At 51.9% G+C, this 13,444-nt stretch overlaps 1 protein-coding gene across 7 annotated transcripts in view; it reads left to right on the forward strand.

Moving 5' to 3' along the window:
- Hivep3 (HIVEP zinc finger 3) overlaps positions 1-13,444 on the forward strand; it is a 432,983-nt gene that overhangs the window by 319,470 nt on the left and 100,069 nt on the right. The window contains exon 1 of one of the 7 annotated variants that reach the window (XM_042271806.2): positions 1,856-1,983. The exons of the other annotated variants lie outside the window; for them this stretch is intronic. The gene's annotated coding sequence lies outside the window, so the exon portion shown is untranslated. Of the gene's footprint in view, positions 1-1,855; positions 1,984-13,444 lie in introns of those variants that run through there. 7 annotated transcript variants of the gene reach the window in all.

Raw genomic sequence — 13,444 nt, forward strand, 5'->3', positions numbered from 1 at the left:
TGCCTAAACTTACTTCTACCAGGACAGTGAGAACAGGGCAGGGGTGGGGTGGGTCAGGGATCTGTCCTGTAACACCTGCCCCAGGGAAGGATCCGAATGAAGTGGGCTTGACAGCAGCAGGATAGAAGTTGTGCAAAGGCCCCAAGGAGTGAGATCTGGTTCACAGTGGGAACTAGCTGAGGCTGGGATGCGTGGTGTGTGTGTGTGTGTGTGTGTGTGTGTGTGTGTGTGTGTGCAAGCATGTGCATGCGTGCATGCAGCAGTTGTGGGGGGAGCTGCATGCACATCAGAGCACATCACCTTTCCTAAAGGAAGGAAGGAGATGGCCCCATTACAGCTGAGCTTGGGCTGCTGGAAGATGGGGAGAGAGTAAGTGAATGGGCATCCACAGAACTCCTAGACCGCTTGGTAGCTGGCGGTAAGCAGGCAGTTGAGAGTGAGCAGGTCCTATGACCAACTTCCGCCACGTCTGCCTTCCCTTCATACAAGCCCTGCAGCCATGGCATTACCGCTCCAGCTCCTGGGAGTGCCCATTAGAGAGCTGGGCCTCCTCTCTCTGTTAAGGGTGGTGGTCTGGGAGCGATCCGTTTGCTCTCACTTGGTTTTGGTGGGAAAGCACTGACTCTGGCGGAGCTGTTGCAGGAAGGCACACAAATGCTCAGGGTCAAAGACTTGGGCCCAGATGCATTTGAGATCATGGCATTTGGAGCCAGCGAAAGGCCTGGATCCTCTAAGGATCCTTTGAGCAAGTCCTGGTCAGCATGCTGGACAGTGGTGAGTCCAGACATGTGCATGATCCAGACAGTGTGGCCTCTTTATAGTCTGGCTGCTCCTAGTCCTCATAACCTCTTCCTGAGGCTGTTCCGGGCCAGACGAGCTAAGCCTGGAGTCAGCCAAGTCCGGGCAGCCCACACCCAAGACCAGTGGGGTCTGAGCCGCAGCACAGACACCTGTAGACTGCAGACAGTGCTGAAGTCTCAAGGCCACAGTTTTTGCACTGGCTGGTAGGGCCGGAGGTGGGGGTGGGGACACTGCCTCAAATATGTTCCCAATGAGGACCAAAGAGAGGCGGGTCTGGTCCTGGGATACAGAAGCTTCTGATAAGGTCTGACCATTGGGAAGCCTCCAGGGTGACTCTCGCCCTCACCCGGTCAGAGCCCAGGGAGGCCCCATTCTCCGCTCCCAACACTCATTAAAGCTGATTCCCACCTGGGACTGCACAGGCTTCCCGGATAGGGCTAGCACTTGGGAGGAAGACTACTGGCAGAGCTCACTTCAGAGAAGGCGATGGGCGCCCTCCGGGCCCTGGGAGACCAAGGCGTGGCACCCAGCGACAGGGCCCCTGGCAGCGGTCATCGGGGCTTCCCTGCTTGTCCTCTCTGGAGAGCCTGAGAGGAAATGACAGCGCGGGAGCCAGGGCGGGCGCGGAGGGAGGGGCGGCGCCCGCAGTGACACGGCCTGTCACAGTGGAGGCAACCTAACAGACCCTCCTAGCGGCCGCCGGAGCCGGGGATTCCCCAGCCGCAGAGCCCCTGCCTCGGCCGCCACGCGCCGCGCCGGGCTACTCCATGACCCTGGCTGCCTGGGTATCCCGGAGCAGCTGGTGGCCGGGCTGTGCTCGCCTCGGGCAGACAGTGGGGTCCCCGGGCTTGGCAACAGGAAACTCTGGGTAGAGAATGGAAAGAAGTGGGTGGTCCGGCCCCTGCGACTTCCCCTGACATCACTGCCCAAATAAGGAGCTTCCCAGCGGCCGCGGGGCGGCCCGGAGCCGCGCCCGCCCCGCGCCCACCCCGCGCGCCGCGTGGGCCGCCAGCGAGCGCCCAGGGCACCGCCGGGCGGAGCCGAGCCGGGCGGAGCCGAGCGCGCGGGCGCTGCCGAGCCGCCGGAGGCCGGGCGCGCAGCCCGGCGCAGCCCAGCGCAGCTAGCCCGGCGCGGCGCAGCACAGCGCAGCCAGCCCGAGGCGCCGAGCCCAGTCGGCCGCAGGTAAGCACCGAGCGCCCAGCGCCCCGCAGGATCGCGGCCACGGCGGGTGGGCGCGACGTTCTCAGCTTCCCGATCCTTTGGGTGCGAGCGGCCCGGGCTCTGCGCCGGTGCACGCGCTCTGCGCTCGCTTTTCCCCAACGCTACTTCTGTCATCATCCTAGGGTGACGAGCGTTCCCGCGTCCGCACACCGCCGCGGTGCGCAGCCCCATTCGCCCTCAGGTGCGCAGCCTCCGGGGTCCTGCGCTGATCCTTTCCTCTTGGCAGGGACCCACGGCGGGTCCACACACCTCTGGGAACTGCTCGATGTGTTTGGTCTCTCTGGCCACGTTTTCTGCTGGAGGCCTCATCAGTTTCAGACTGTCAGCCCACAGCCTTTGCTCATTGCGCGCTCACTGTTAGAGTGAAAGTAGCCTTGCTCTCTCTCGTTCTTCCTTCCTCCCGGCAGAATGGCACCTGGCTCGGAGGGGTGGTGGTGGTTCATGGGGTCCATACCTGCAGTGGTAGGGAATGTGTTGCCATTGGCAAGGAGCTCTCAGGCCTCACAGACTGGTGTTTCCAGAGCCCTGCTCCATGGGCGTTTCTGAGAGCACCCAACCCTACCCACTTTGGCATTAGCAGGGTGCTTGGATTTGGGATAGGACGGTGGTGGCTGCAGAGCAGGTGCGGTGGCATCAGCCTTGAGTTCTTACAGGGGCTTTGCCTAGAGAGCACAATTGCTCGCCTATAAAATGGAATGTATTTATTCGTGGACAGTTTGATGAAGACCACAGAGGAGAGCAGATAGAGTCGGTAGTCCAAGTGACCGGTCCAGTGCAGTGGCTCACGCAGATCAGAGTGGTCTGAACTTCATTCATTTGTGCTCTTATCATCTGGAAAACGGGGGTGAGTGCCCCCCAGGGAGAACTGAGGGCCTGCAAGTTACATTGTTTTGTAACTGTGAAGTTCTGTGCACGTGCTGGCTCCAGTGGTTTGAATGATTTGTGGGCAGGCATTTGCCACGACTCTGCTCTGTGACCTAGAACACCATTTCTGCCCTATCATTTGTACAGAAGCAAGCATTAACAAGTGTTCTTTGTGTTGGCTAGCAGATTTCCCAGTGTGTTCCATGGAACGTTAGCTCTGAAGTCTGTTCTACAAGTAAAGGTTTCCCTGTTTAAGTAAGTCTGGCAGTTTCTACAAGCACTTTATTACCCATCTGGCCAATTACAATCCATATTGTCAAATTAAAGGCTCTGAAAAGTCCTACAATACAAGAACCTGTTTAACATTGTCAAATCCAGCCTTTCTCGTATTGGCTGTGGGCTCTTTTCAAGTTACGTAGGCTTGCTCTGGGGGGAAACAGCTTCACAGGCTTCTCATAGAGCTGATTGGTGCCCATACCGTCAGCTGAGTTCTAACTGCCCTTTCTGGTGGAGGACAGGCAGAAGCTCAGCCACAAGTGGCTAGCCAAACAGTGGCCTGAGATCACCCAGCAGTGGCCAAATCCATTGAGCAGTTCCCAGAGACCATTCATCAACTGTCAGAAAACTGAGGTTGGAGACCAGGACCCAGAGTCCCATTCGGTGCTCTCATATAACTGAATTACATGCTGAAGTTAGGAAATTCTCTTCTGGAACCATCCTTGCTGCTTTTTGTGGGCTCCTATAGAGCACGCTGGGAAAACACATTGGTTTACATGATTGATCATTGGATGAGCTGTTGATCAAGTACCTACTGTGCAATATTTGTAAAGGGTGTAAAGTTCAAACAGTCGCACAAGTTGGGGTGACAGTGAACTCCATGATGAACAGTCTCTTTCTCACACATGCCTGTGTACTGTTTCACACTCAAATACACACTTCTATACATAGACCCACTGTAGATGTGGATTCTCTCTCTCTCTCTCTCTCTCTCTCTCTCTCTCTCTCTCTCTCTCTCTCACACACACACACACACACACACACACACCATCCTGTCCACTCATCCTCACATCTTCACACTTACTCCTACACACTCCACACTGTATACTTGTTCACACTCACACATCCACTTCTGCACCCACGTCCTCTCTTATGCGCGCGCACACACACACACACACACACACACACACACACACACACACACACACACATCTCCATCCTGTTGTGCCTCAGCCTGTGGCCAAGAGTCACTCATCAGAAAACTCCCTTGTCCCCATGTCCCCAGAGTTGGCAGAATGCCTGCATCTGCTCCCCAAGATGCATCCTGATTGAGGGGGAAACCCTCTCCAGGCTAAGCCAATGGCTGGTGTCCTCAGGATCTCCCACTTTTTTTTCATTTCCTGCCATATTTGCTCATATTGTTTCACTGCTATTTGGTCACATGGAAAGGGATATCACAGCTCTGGGGAGTGCTATCCTATTTAATTGACTGTCAAAACACTGAGGTGCTAAGGACCCCACCACTTAGCAGAATGGGCACAGAAGAGAGGGAGAGCGTGAGTGTCCCTGGCGGCAAGGATGGCTGCGACCCAGACCAGCATCCCAAGGGAGACACTGTTTGCCCAGGGCTTGGTGGATCCTAGGCAGTCATCTAGAGATTCCAGCTGTAAAAATGGTTCACTCCCTTTGTCTCGGGAGCCTGCTTTTGGTGGGAAGAAAGATGACGAGTACCAGAGGGCAAGATCAAGCTACACGGCTCTGGTGCCCACGTGGAGACAGACAGGCAGCCGAGGGACATTGGGAGCCGAAGCGAGAAAGTACAAAAGTAAGACTTGGGGCTTCAGGAATTCTCAGATGTGACACTGGCCCTGGGCCCTAAGCAATGGAAATGAGGCAGCATGTAAAGAAAACCAGCATGGGGAAAACCACCAGGCAGAGGAGCAACAGGTTAAGGCCCTGCAGCCAGAGGGGGCCAGGCTAAGGGACACCAAGAGGACCCAGGCAGCTAACCACGGCTCATGGATTCCCGGCCAGGATCCTCTGGGGGAGCCTGCTGTTCTGTCTAAGGCCTAATTACCATCTTGGCTTCCTTACTGAGGCTCTGAACAGCCAGCGTCCTGTGCTTGGAGACCAGGCTGCCTCTGCTCTCTCAGAGGGCTGGCCCTCTATCTGTCCCACCCCACCCGAGTCAAGCCAAGAGGGTAGCCCTCCTGGGGTGCTTCCCTGCCATCCCACCGCAGAATCCTGTGATCTGTGTGCAGGCGATTAGAGGCAGTTCAGGTGGTCCATCTGGATGGATGGTGGATTGGTTGTGCTGCTTCCATTATTAATAACCATGATGTCATGCATCTGTGTGGCTCTTGATCGGCTGCAGAGCACTCGCTCCTATTATCCCCTGCGCTCTGTGGGCTGATCTGCCAAAGAGGGAGGGCTCGGGAGGAGAGCTCGGACATTGCCACACACTGTTGCCGCTGCAGGCTCGCCCAGACCACCTCGTGGGCCTGCGCCTCTCTTTCCTCACCTGCAAAGCCAGTTCTGGACTGCTTGTCCTTGTCATCCAGGCAAGGAAGTCAGTGTTAAGCAGGACTGTGACTTCCCTATCTTTCTGTGACTGCTGCAGTCTGCCTATCCCAGGACTTCCAGCCACATTTTAAAACACATTTACTTGTGTGTATGCGTGTCCATGTGGAGGTCAGGGGACAATTTGCAGGAGTCAGTTTCCTCCTCCCACCATGTAGGTCCTGGGGATCAAACTCGGGTCCTCAGGCTTGGCGGCTTTGCCTACTTAGCCATCTCCTCAGCACGTAGTAGGCTTTTTATACACGCCCTGTTGCATCGATTTGCCTACAGTTGTACAGCAAGTTCAGCATAGAGAGAAGGTTCAAACCTAGGACTTTGGTCCCAGCGTTCTTTCAAAATCACACTGGGTGAGATTCATCAAAATGAGACTCCCCTGTGCCTTTGTGGAGATCAACACTACTGTTGCTTTATTAAGAATCTCTAAGTTGGAAGGTCTCTGGAACTCTGAGGTGTGATAATCTCTGTGAATCTATGAGAAGATTTCATAAGAAGCATTTGGAATCTTCCAGAAGAGGGTGTAGATGTGAGAAGAAGATCTGAGTAATCATTTAACTAAGGAGACTGTGGCTGTCATCCGAGGGTCTTTAACTAGAGTGTCCCAAATTCCGTCCCCTGTACTGGTTTGGGGACCCTGGTGATGTGTCTGGTAACACGGAGCTGGCCCTGGTGCTGCATGCCCCACCAAGGCAGAGAAGCCCAGAGCACTGATGCCCAGGAGGCCAGATGTACTTTCTATCTGCTTCCCGTCCCCACTCAGCCCTAGCTGGGGCTCCAACACTCTTGTCCCAGGCCCACAGCAGCAGCATGATCACATACGAGCTGTGGAGTAGTACAGACCCAGGTACACACCTCCTGTATCCTCCCCGGGGACCTTGACCATGTGCCTGTCCCTCTCTTGAACCTCAGCTTCTGCTTCTTTAGGAGGGAGTACTCACCCTGAGCTGCAGGGCAAGGTCATCACTGCTATGCCGAATACGTAGGAGAAGCAGTTTGAAGAAGGAAGGGATGGCAGGAGCTCGCTCACATCCAGGCGAATCAGGACACACAGAGAGAGGTGTGACTGCTGGAGTTTTCAGCTCAATTTCCTTTTCTCCTTTTCATTCAGGCTGGGGCTCAGCCTGGGGGTGGTGCCACCCACATTCAGGGTGGGTCTCCCCTCCTCAATTAATCCTCTCTGGAAACACCCACACACACAGAGGTGTGTCTCCTAGGTGATTCCAAATCCAGTCAAGTTGCCAGTGAAGTTCAACCACAACCATCATGCGGATTCCAGAGGTCACACCCCTACCCCGCCACCACACTTAGATATGTTACTAAGCACCCAAACCGTAAACCAGGACATCCCCACTGCCGTGAGAACTTAATGAGTGACACTCGTGAAACTGAAGTCTTTGTGTGTTGGCTGCTGCACAAGGGCTTGCTCTAAACAGCAGCCTTGGGAGGAAGATACACATCACGACAGGATCCCAGGCTTTGGGTGAAAGACTCATCGGCTCGCTTGTCTTCCTCACCCTCGTCCTCCCGTGGCTCTGCTACATGCTGAGGACCAAAGTGGGTCAGAGCCCACACCACTTCCCTTGTTTGATGACCATCAGTGGCCCAGGGAGTGAGGGGAGTCTGGGGGGGTCCATGTTGAGTTTAGGCTCTGGTCTCCTGGCCCTGAGGCAAGAAAATGGAGCAAGGTAAACACCCGGTGTGTGGCGCTCCCACCTCCCTCTGCCAGTCATGAACTTATTTACAGGGGCGGGGGGGTGGGGGTTGAGTTCTTCTGTGGGCTCAGATCTGAGTTAAGTACGAGGAGAAAGCCTGTATTCTCTAGGAACTCAAGTTGAGGAAATCCATGCCTTTCTAGTTCCTCTCCAGGCCTCGAGTTACTCATCTCTAGAAAGGGATCTCACAGGTGACTTCACTGACAGGACTCTACTTCCTCGGCACTGTCCATAGCTTCTGACAGGGAGAATGGGGGCTTACCTACCTGGAGGAGTGACACACTGAGACTAGCTCTGTCACTGGGGGAGCCGCTGTATTTAAGAGCTGTTTCTTTTGGCTTACGTAAACTCTGGTTGGGACCCCTTATTGCAGGGCACTGGGAAGGCTGGGTAAAGAGGCAGTGTAATGTGCTGGTTCCCAGCCACGGCTCTTTGCATTCTGCCTGCCTCAGAGCCCTGTGCCCCTGCAGGCTGGCTGCTCTTCTAGGGGGGTGATCTTCATCCATCACCACCCAACTTCAAGTACCCCAGGCCAGTCAGGTGCAGGCAGTCAGACTGGTGCTCAAGGGCATACGCGCTCCTGTCCTTTGATGAAAAGTGAACTTGGAAAACTCTATTGCTGTTCAACATTATTGCTGCTTTGTAAGGAATCTCGGAGCTGGAAGGTCTCTGGGGCTCGGAGGTATGGTATTTTCTCTGTGAAGCCATGAGCAGATTTCATGGGAAGCCTTTGGAACCTTCCAGACATGGAAGACAGAACTTATACTGTTGAAAGCCATTCCTTCCAACACTCAAGTCATTTCTCACATCTGCACCCTTTTCTGGAAGAGTCCAAATGCGAAGAAGTCGAGGCCAGGCTGTAACAGGGACTTGCTGTGAAGCTGCTGCTGCATGCCCTTTGCATCCCCCTTCCCTCTCCGAAGCTCAGTGCCCTCATCTGCAGCCCCCCCCGATCCCCATGCAACCCCTCAGGGTTCCTTCTGCCTGAGCAGTCGGTGGGTTTTGATGCTGATGTGCTCTAGGGAGGGGCTCCAGTGAAGGAGAGGATGGGCTATGGAGAGTTCTCCCAACTCCTGCCTGGACTGAGGAGACAGGCCAGCAGACAGGCCCTAGATGAGGAAGACACTGTGGTCTCTGATTGGCGGAGCTGCTTGGGACAGCAGAGGCTGGGAAGGACAGTAATGTCACGGAATTACAGCGCCCTTTTGTTTTTCTTAAAGAAACTACAGAAAGTCCCAGGTTCCAAAACAGTGTGTCTCTTATGTGGACTCAAACAGGATAGCTAGAGGAGGGGAAGCCTGTGTTCAGGTGATCAGTCTGGAGGCTGGGGGCTGTCAACTCAAACTGAGACACCCATCCGCTGAGGTCCTGTGTCTGCTCAGCACTTCTAGGTAGGGGCAGGTGCTGTCCTAGGCACAGGTGACACTCTGTGTCCTCCTAGAACTTATCAACCAGGAACAAGAGAACATGGGATGGTGTAACTTAACAGGTCAAGTGGGGTGAGGCCCACATCAAATCACAGCAAGCATGAAGGAGGATCTCAGGGGCAGGGTGTTCCCAGGCCTTTTCATGAGGGAGGCCAGGGAAGACTGTGCAGATGGGATGGCATGTGAGCACAGACCTGCAGGAGCGTAAACCCAACAGGCTAATTCCAGGGCCATTTCTCTTTTCTGTGAAGTACACAGAGACATATGGAATATCTTGGACAAAACTGACCTGGGGGCAGCTCCAGAAGACAGCTCAGACTGTGACCTGTCTTGCTTTAGAAACAGGACATGAAGTCTCCTTACTGACAACCATTACAGTAGCATTGGTGAGTCCAATCCAGCAGCCACTGGATTGAACTGTGAAACTGTAAATGCCTGTCTACATTGACTGTTTCCCTCAGGCCTCCAGCGAGGCAGATAGATCATTGCTACTCTGTGGACATAGAAGCTGAGCTGTGGATGAGAAGTGATGAGCTCAGGGCCAGGTCATGGTGAGAAGCAGAGCGGACCTCAAGACAGAATGTACTGCCCACGGGATGCTGCTCCCTGCAGGGTGACTGGAACCCCACCTTCACATCTGTCTCATGCCACTCTGTGTGGAGCAGCAGCACTAAGCCCAGAGACTAAGGACACATGGTGACTAAATACCTAGGGGTGCCCCGGATTGGGTCTTGGGACAGAAAAGGGGCCTCGGTGGGAAGCTGAAATAAAAGAAAACCTGCAGCTCAGCCACTACTCACACTGATACCAGTGTCTTCATTTTGACAAGCACATCGTGTTATGTAAGATGTGAACTCTAAAGGAAACTGGGTGGAAAATATTGAGGTTGCATTCAAACAGTCACAGATTTCTCCAGTGAAAAGTTGACTTATCCGTGACTAAATGGAGAGATAGCTCAATGCACGGAGCCCTTGTTTCACAAGGGTGAGGCCCAGAACCCATGTAAAAGCCAGGCAGGTGTGGGGGTCCTGTTTGTAATCCCAAAACCTGGGCACTGGAGACAAGTGATCCCCAAGAGCAAGCTGGCCAGCTAGCATTCATGTGCATGTGCACCTGTACACAGGTGGTCCCATACTCATGCAAAAATAATACACATATATACACTACACAAATACACAGTGGAAGGAGGATGAATGAATGAATGAATCTGCATACACTCCCACCACCTGGCCTTCCAGGGTTACTCAGGGAAATCATGAAAGGCCCTTAAGTACTGGACTCTCTGGCTTTGCTGGCCACCCCAGCATGCCTCAGAGAATGGCCCACGGGGGAGCACAATGAGAGCCCAGGGCCAAGGCCACTGAGGTAAAGGCACACTGAGATGCCTCCCTGGGAAGTGGCCCCAGGGATGTCCAATTCGCCATTTAACCTACCTTTCCAGTTGTCCTGAGTCTGACATGTGTATCTGGTGCCAGTTCACCAGCTTGTTTCCCAGCTGCTGTGACCAGCAGTGGACATCCAGTGTTATGGCAGAGCTGTGTCTGGTGAGCAAGCTGCAGTGGCCGACTGTGAAGCAGAAGAAAGCTCAGACTAGGGAGAGAAGGGGGACCAGGTAATCCGATTCACTTTGGTGCTGGAAAACACTTAGGCCTGTGTAGTTTGTTGTTTTTGTTTTGTTTTGTTTTGCTTTGTTTTTTACTCTTTGGGGGCCCAACACCCAGCTCCCAAATAAATATACAGAGACTTGTTCTTACTTATGAATGCCCGGCCTTAGCTTGGCTGGTTTCTAGCCAGCTTTTCTAACTTAAAGTATCCCATTTCTCCTTAACTATGTTTTGCCTCTGGGCCTTTTACCTTTCTTTATTCTATATATCTTTCTTTCTTACTCTATGGCTGGCTGGGTGGCTGTCCCCTGGTATCCTCTCTTTCTCCTTTTCTCCTAGCTCTTCTCTAGATTTCTCCTCCTATTTATTCTCTCTGCCTAACTGTTGGCTGTTCAGCTCTTTATTAGACTAATTAGGTGTTTTAAGCAGGCAAAGTAACACAGCTTTACAGAGTTAAATGCAACATAAAAGAATGCAACACATCTTTGCATCATTAAACAAATATTCCACAGTATAAGCAAATGTATGTAACACATCTAAACTAATATTCCACAGCAGGGAATATTAGGGAGGGGTTTCCATGGAATGGAGGAAAGAGACTAGGGTGTAGAAGTTCCAAGCCTGGGACCTGATTTGCCATCCACAAAACAGGTAACTTGGCTCAGGTGAGAGTCTCTGGGACCCACCTGCTGAAACCCACTGAGCACAGAGCAATTTCCACCTCTCCCTAACTGTTGGTCCATACAATTTGTCTTAGAGTTTCTATTGCTGTGAAGAGACACCATGACCACAGCAACTCTTATAAAGGAAAACATTTAATTGGGGTTGGCTTACAGGTTCAGAGGTTTAGTCAATTATCATCATGGTGGGAAATATGATAGCACACAGGCAGACATGGAGCTGGAGAAGTAGCTGAGAGTTCTACATCTGGATCAGCAGGCAGCAGGAAGAGTGAGCCACTGGGCCTGGCTTGAGCTTCTGAAACTTCAAAGCCCACCCCCAATGACATTCTTCCTCCAACAAGACCACAACTTCTAACAGTACCACTTCCTATGAGCCTATGGGGCCATTTTCGTTCAAACCACCATACTGACTAAGTCGCTCTGGGTCAGAACTAATTGTACATACCCTAGCCTTGTCATGTGGACATCTGTGGTGTCCCTGGGATATCAGTGAGGCAGAAGATGCTCAGATGAGCAGCCAATCATCTCCATAGCTCTCCTAGACAGTATTTAGAGTTGAAAAGGAGAGACTGCTCATCCCAAGATGGGCTCTTTGGTTTGTTGCTGATGTTAGTTGTTGGGTTGTTTTTAGTTAGCATCTCACGTAGACCAGGTTGACCTTAAACTCACTATTTGGCCAAGGACAACCTTGATTTTCTGATGCTCCTGCTTCAACCTCCTAAGTGTTGGGATTACAGGTGTGTGCCACCATGACTAGTTTATTAGGTGCTAAGGGTCAAACCCAGGACTTTGTACATGCTACTCAAGTTTTGTTAATCTTAATCTTAGTGCTTAATCAAGTTCCAAAATTGTGAAATAAAAAAGGCCAGCATTTCTCATGGTAAGTTTGTAGAGCATCTGTCTCAGGGTATACAGATGTCAGTAGGAAATAAAAATCCTCTATAGTCAAGCACTTTGGAAAATGTAAAGGTCCTTAAACATAGGACTTCTCAGTGTGTATAAGCTGCAGGAAGTGTACTAGAAATCAGCCAAAGGGTGTGTGGGGGTGTTGTGTGTGTAAGAGTGTGTGCAAGAGTAGGTATCTTGTGTAGCTTTCCAAGATGGACTAATCAGAGGGGTACACATGTGTACATGTGCACATATATTTATGCAAGCATATAAGAAGGTGGACTAGAGTTTTGCAGAGATGCATTTTGGGAAATACTGAAGTCATCTAAGGTCAAAGCTAAAAGTGTACTGTGAGCATACAGTAACTTTAAAACTTGTTTCTGCCTGTTGGCTTCAGCTTGTCAGTTTCTCACATTTTTCTGATTTTGTTAACTTAATTTCTTTTTTCTCAGAAGGAAAGTGGCAAACGGTATGCAAACACTCCCTCCCCCTCCATGTATGCTGTGCCCTTGGGTACTGTGAGGACTATATGGTGCACATTTGTTGCAGGGAGCATGGCCTAGTCCACAGAACAAATTAGTGTCTGCTCTGTGGTCCAGAAACCTATGTGTGATGTTGGTGGTTCAGGGGCTCAAACAAAACAAAACAAAAAACCTCCACCTCATTAAGGACCAAAGGCAGCTCTGTGGAAGGTGACTCTTTACAGGGCACTGTCCTGGTACCTGGACACATACAAGCATATGTGTCTGCTGCACTCGGGAGCCGGGTCTCCACCACCCACTGTGCACTTTGAGGGGGTGAGGATGATGCCTTTGATTGGATGACGATGTCTCACCGGGCATAGCTTCACCCTGATCTTGCCCATGCAGTAGTCTGGCTCTTACTCCCATGCATAAACCCTGCCCACCTCCCACCTCCTCTAACATGTCCCCAGGCATGTCCGTGTCCCAGGAAGAGGCAGGGTCCCTGTTGTAGTTCATGACTTCATCTGGTCAGAAACTGAAGGTCAGCCTCCTTACCTGGCTCAAGAGCTACAGTCTCTTAAAGACCATGTGCAATAGAGGAAGCGATAAGTAGCAGAAAGGGGGATTTTCGGGGGGACTTTCTTTATAGGTTAGATTACAGGGGACGTGGGAAGGCTTGAGAACCAACTAATTTGCAAATGGAAGGATGGACTCAGTTTGTTCCTCAGACTCTGCCCTTCATCTGACCATGCATGGCGTTGGACAAGTGACCTGAGTCTTTGAACCTCCATTTCCTTGGCCATAGACAAGGATTATGCTGCCGCTTGACAGGGCCCTAATTCCATGCTATGACATTGGTGGGAGCCTAGAACAGTGCCTGGTGCACAGGAAGTGGCAAGCTTACAGTTATCACACATGTGACAAGAATTCCAATAACAAAGTAAAACAGCAGCCACATGGAGAGCATCTTTTAAATGTGCAAATATAAGCAGACCACTCACAAGGTGAAGATGGCCCATAAGCACGCGATAGATACTTGAACAAGTAAGCCCAAGGGACTGTGAGTTACAATGGGATTATTTTGTCTAGAAATGACAAAAAAAAAATGTATAATAAAACGTAGAGATCAAATGCTTGCAAGGGCCAAGGGGACTTGGAAGGCTCAATTGTCATGAGTGAACATATTTGCTTAATCAGGCTCCAGAG

This window comes from Peromyscus maniculatus, chromosome 2, assembly GCF_049852395.1.
Source record: "Peromyscus maniculatus bairdii isolate BWxNUB_F1_BW_parent chromosome 2, HU_Pman_BW_mat_3.1, whole genome shotgun sequence".
NCBI lineage: Eukaryota > Metazoa > Chordata > Mammalia > Rodentia > Cricetidae > Peromyscus > Peromyscus maniculatus.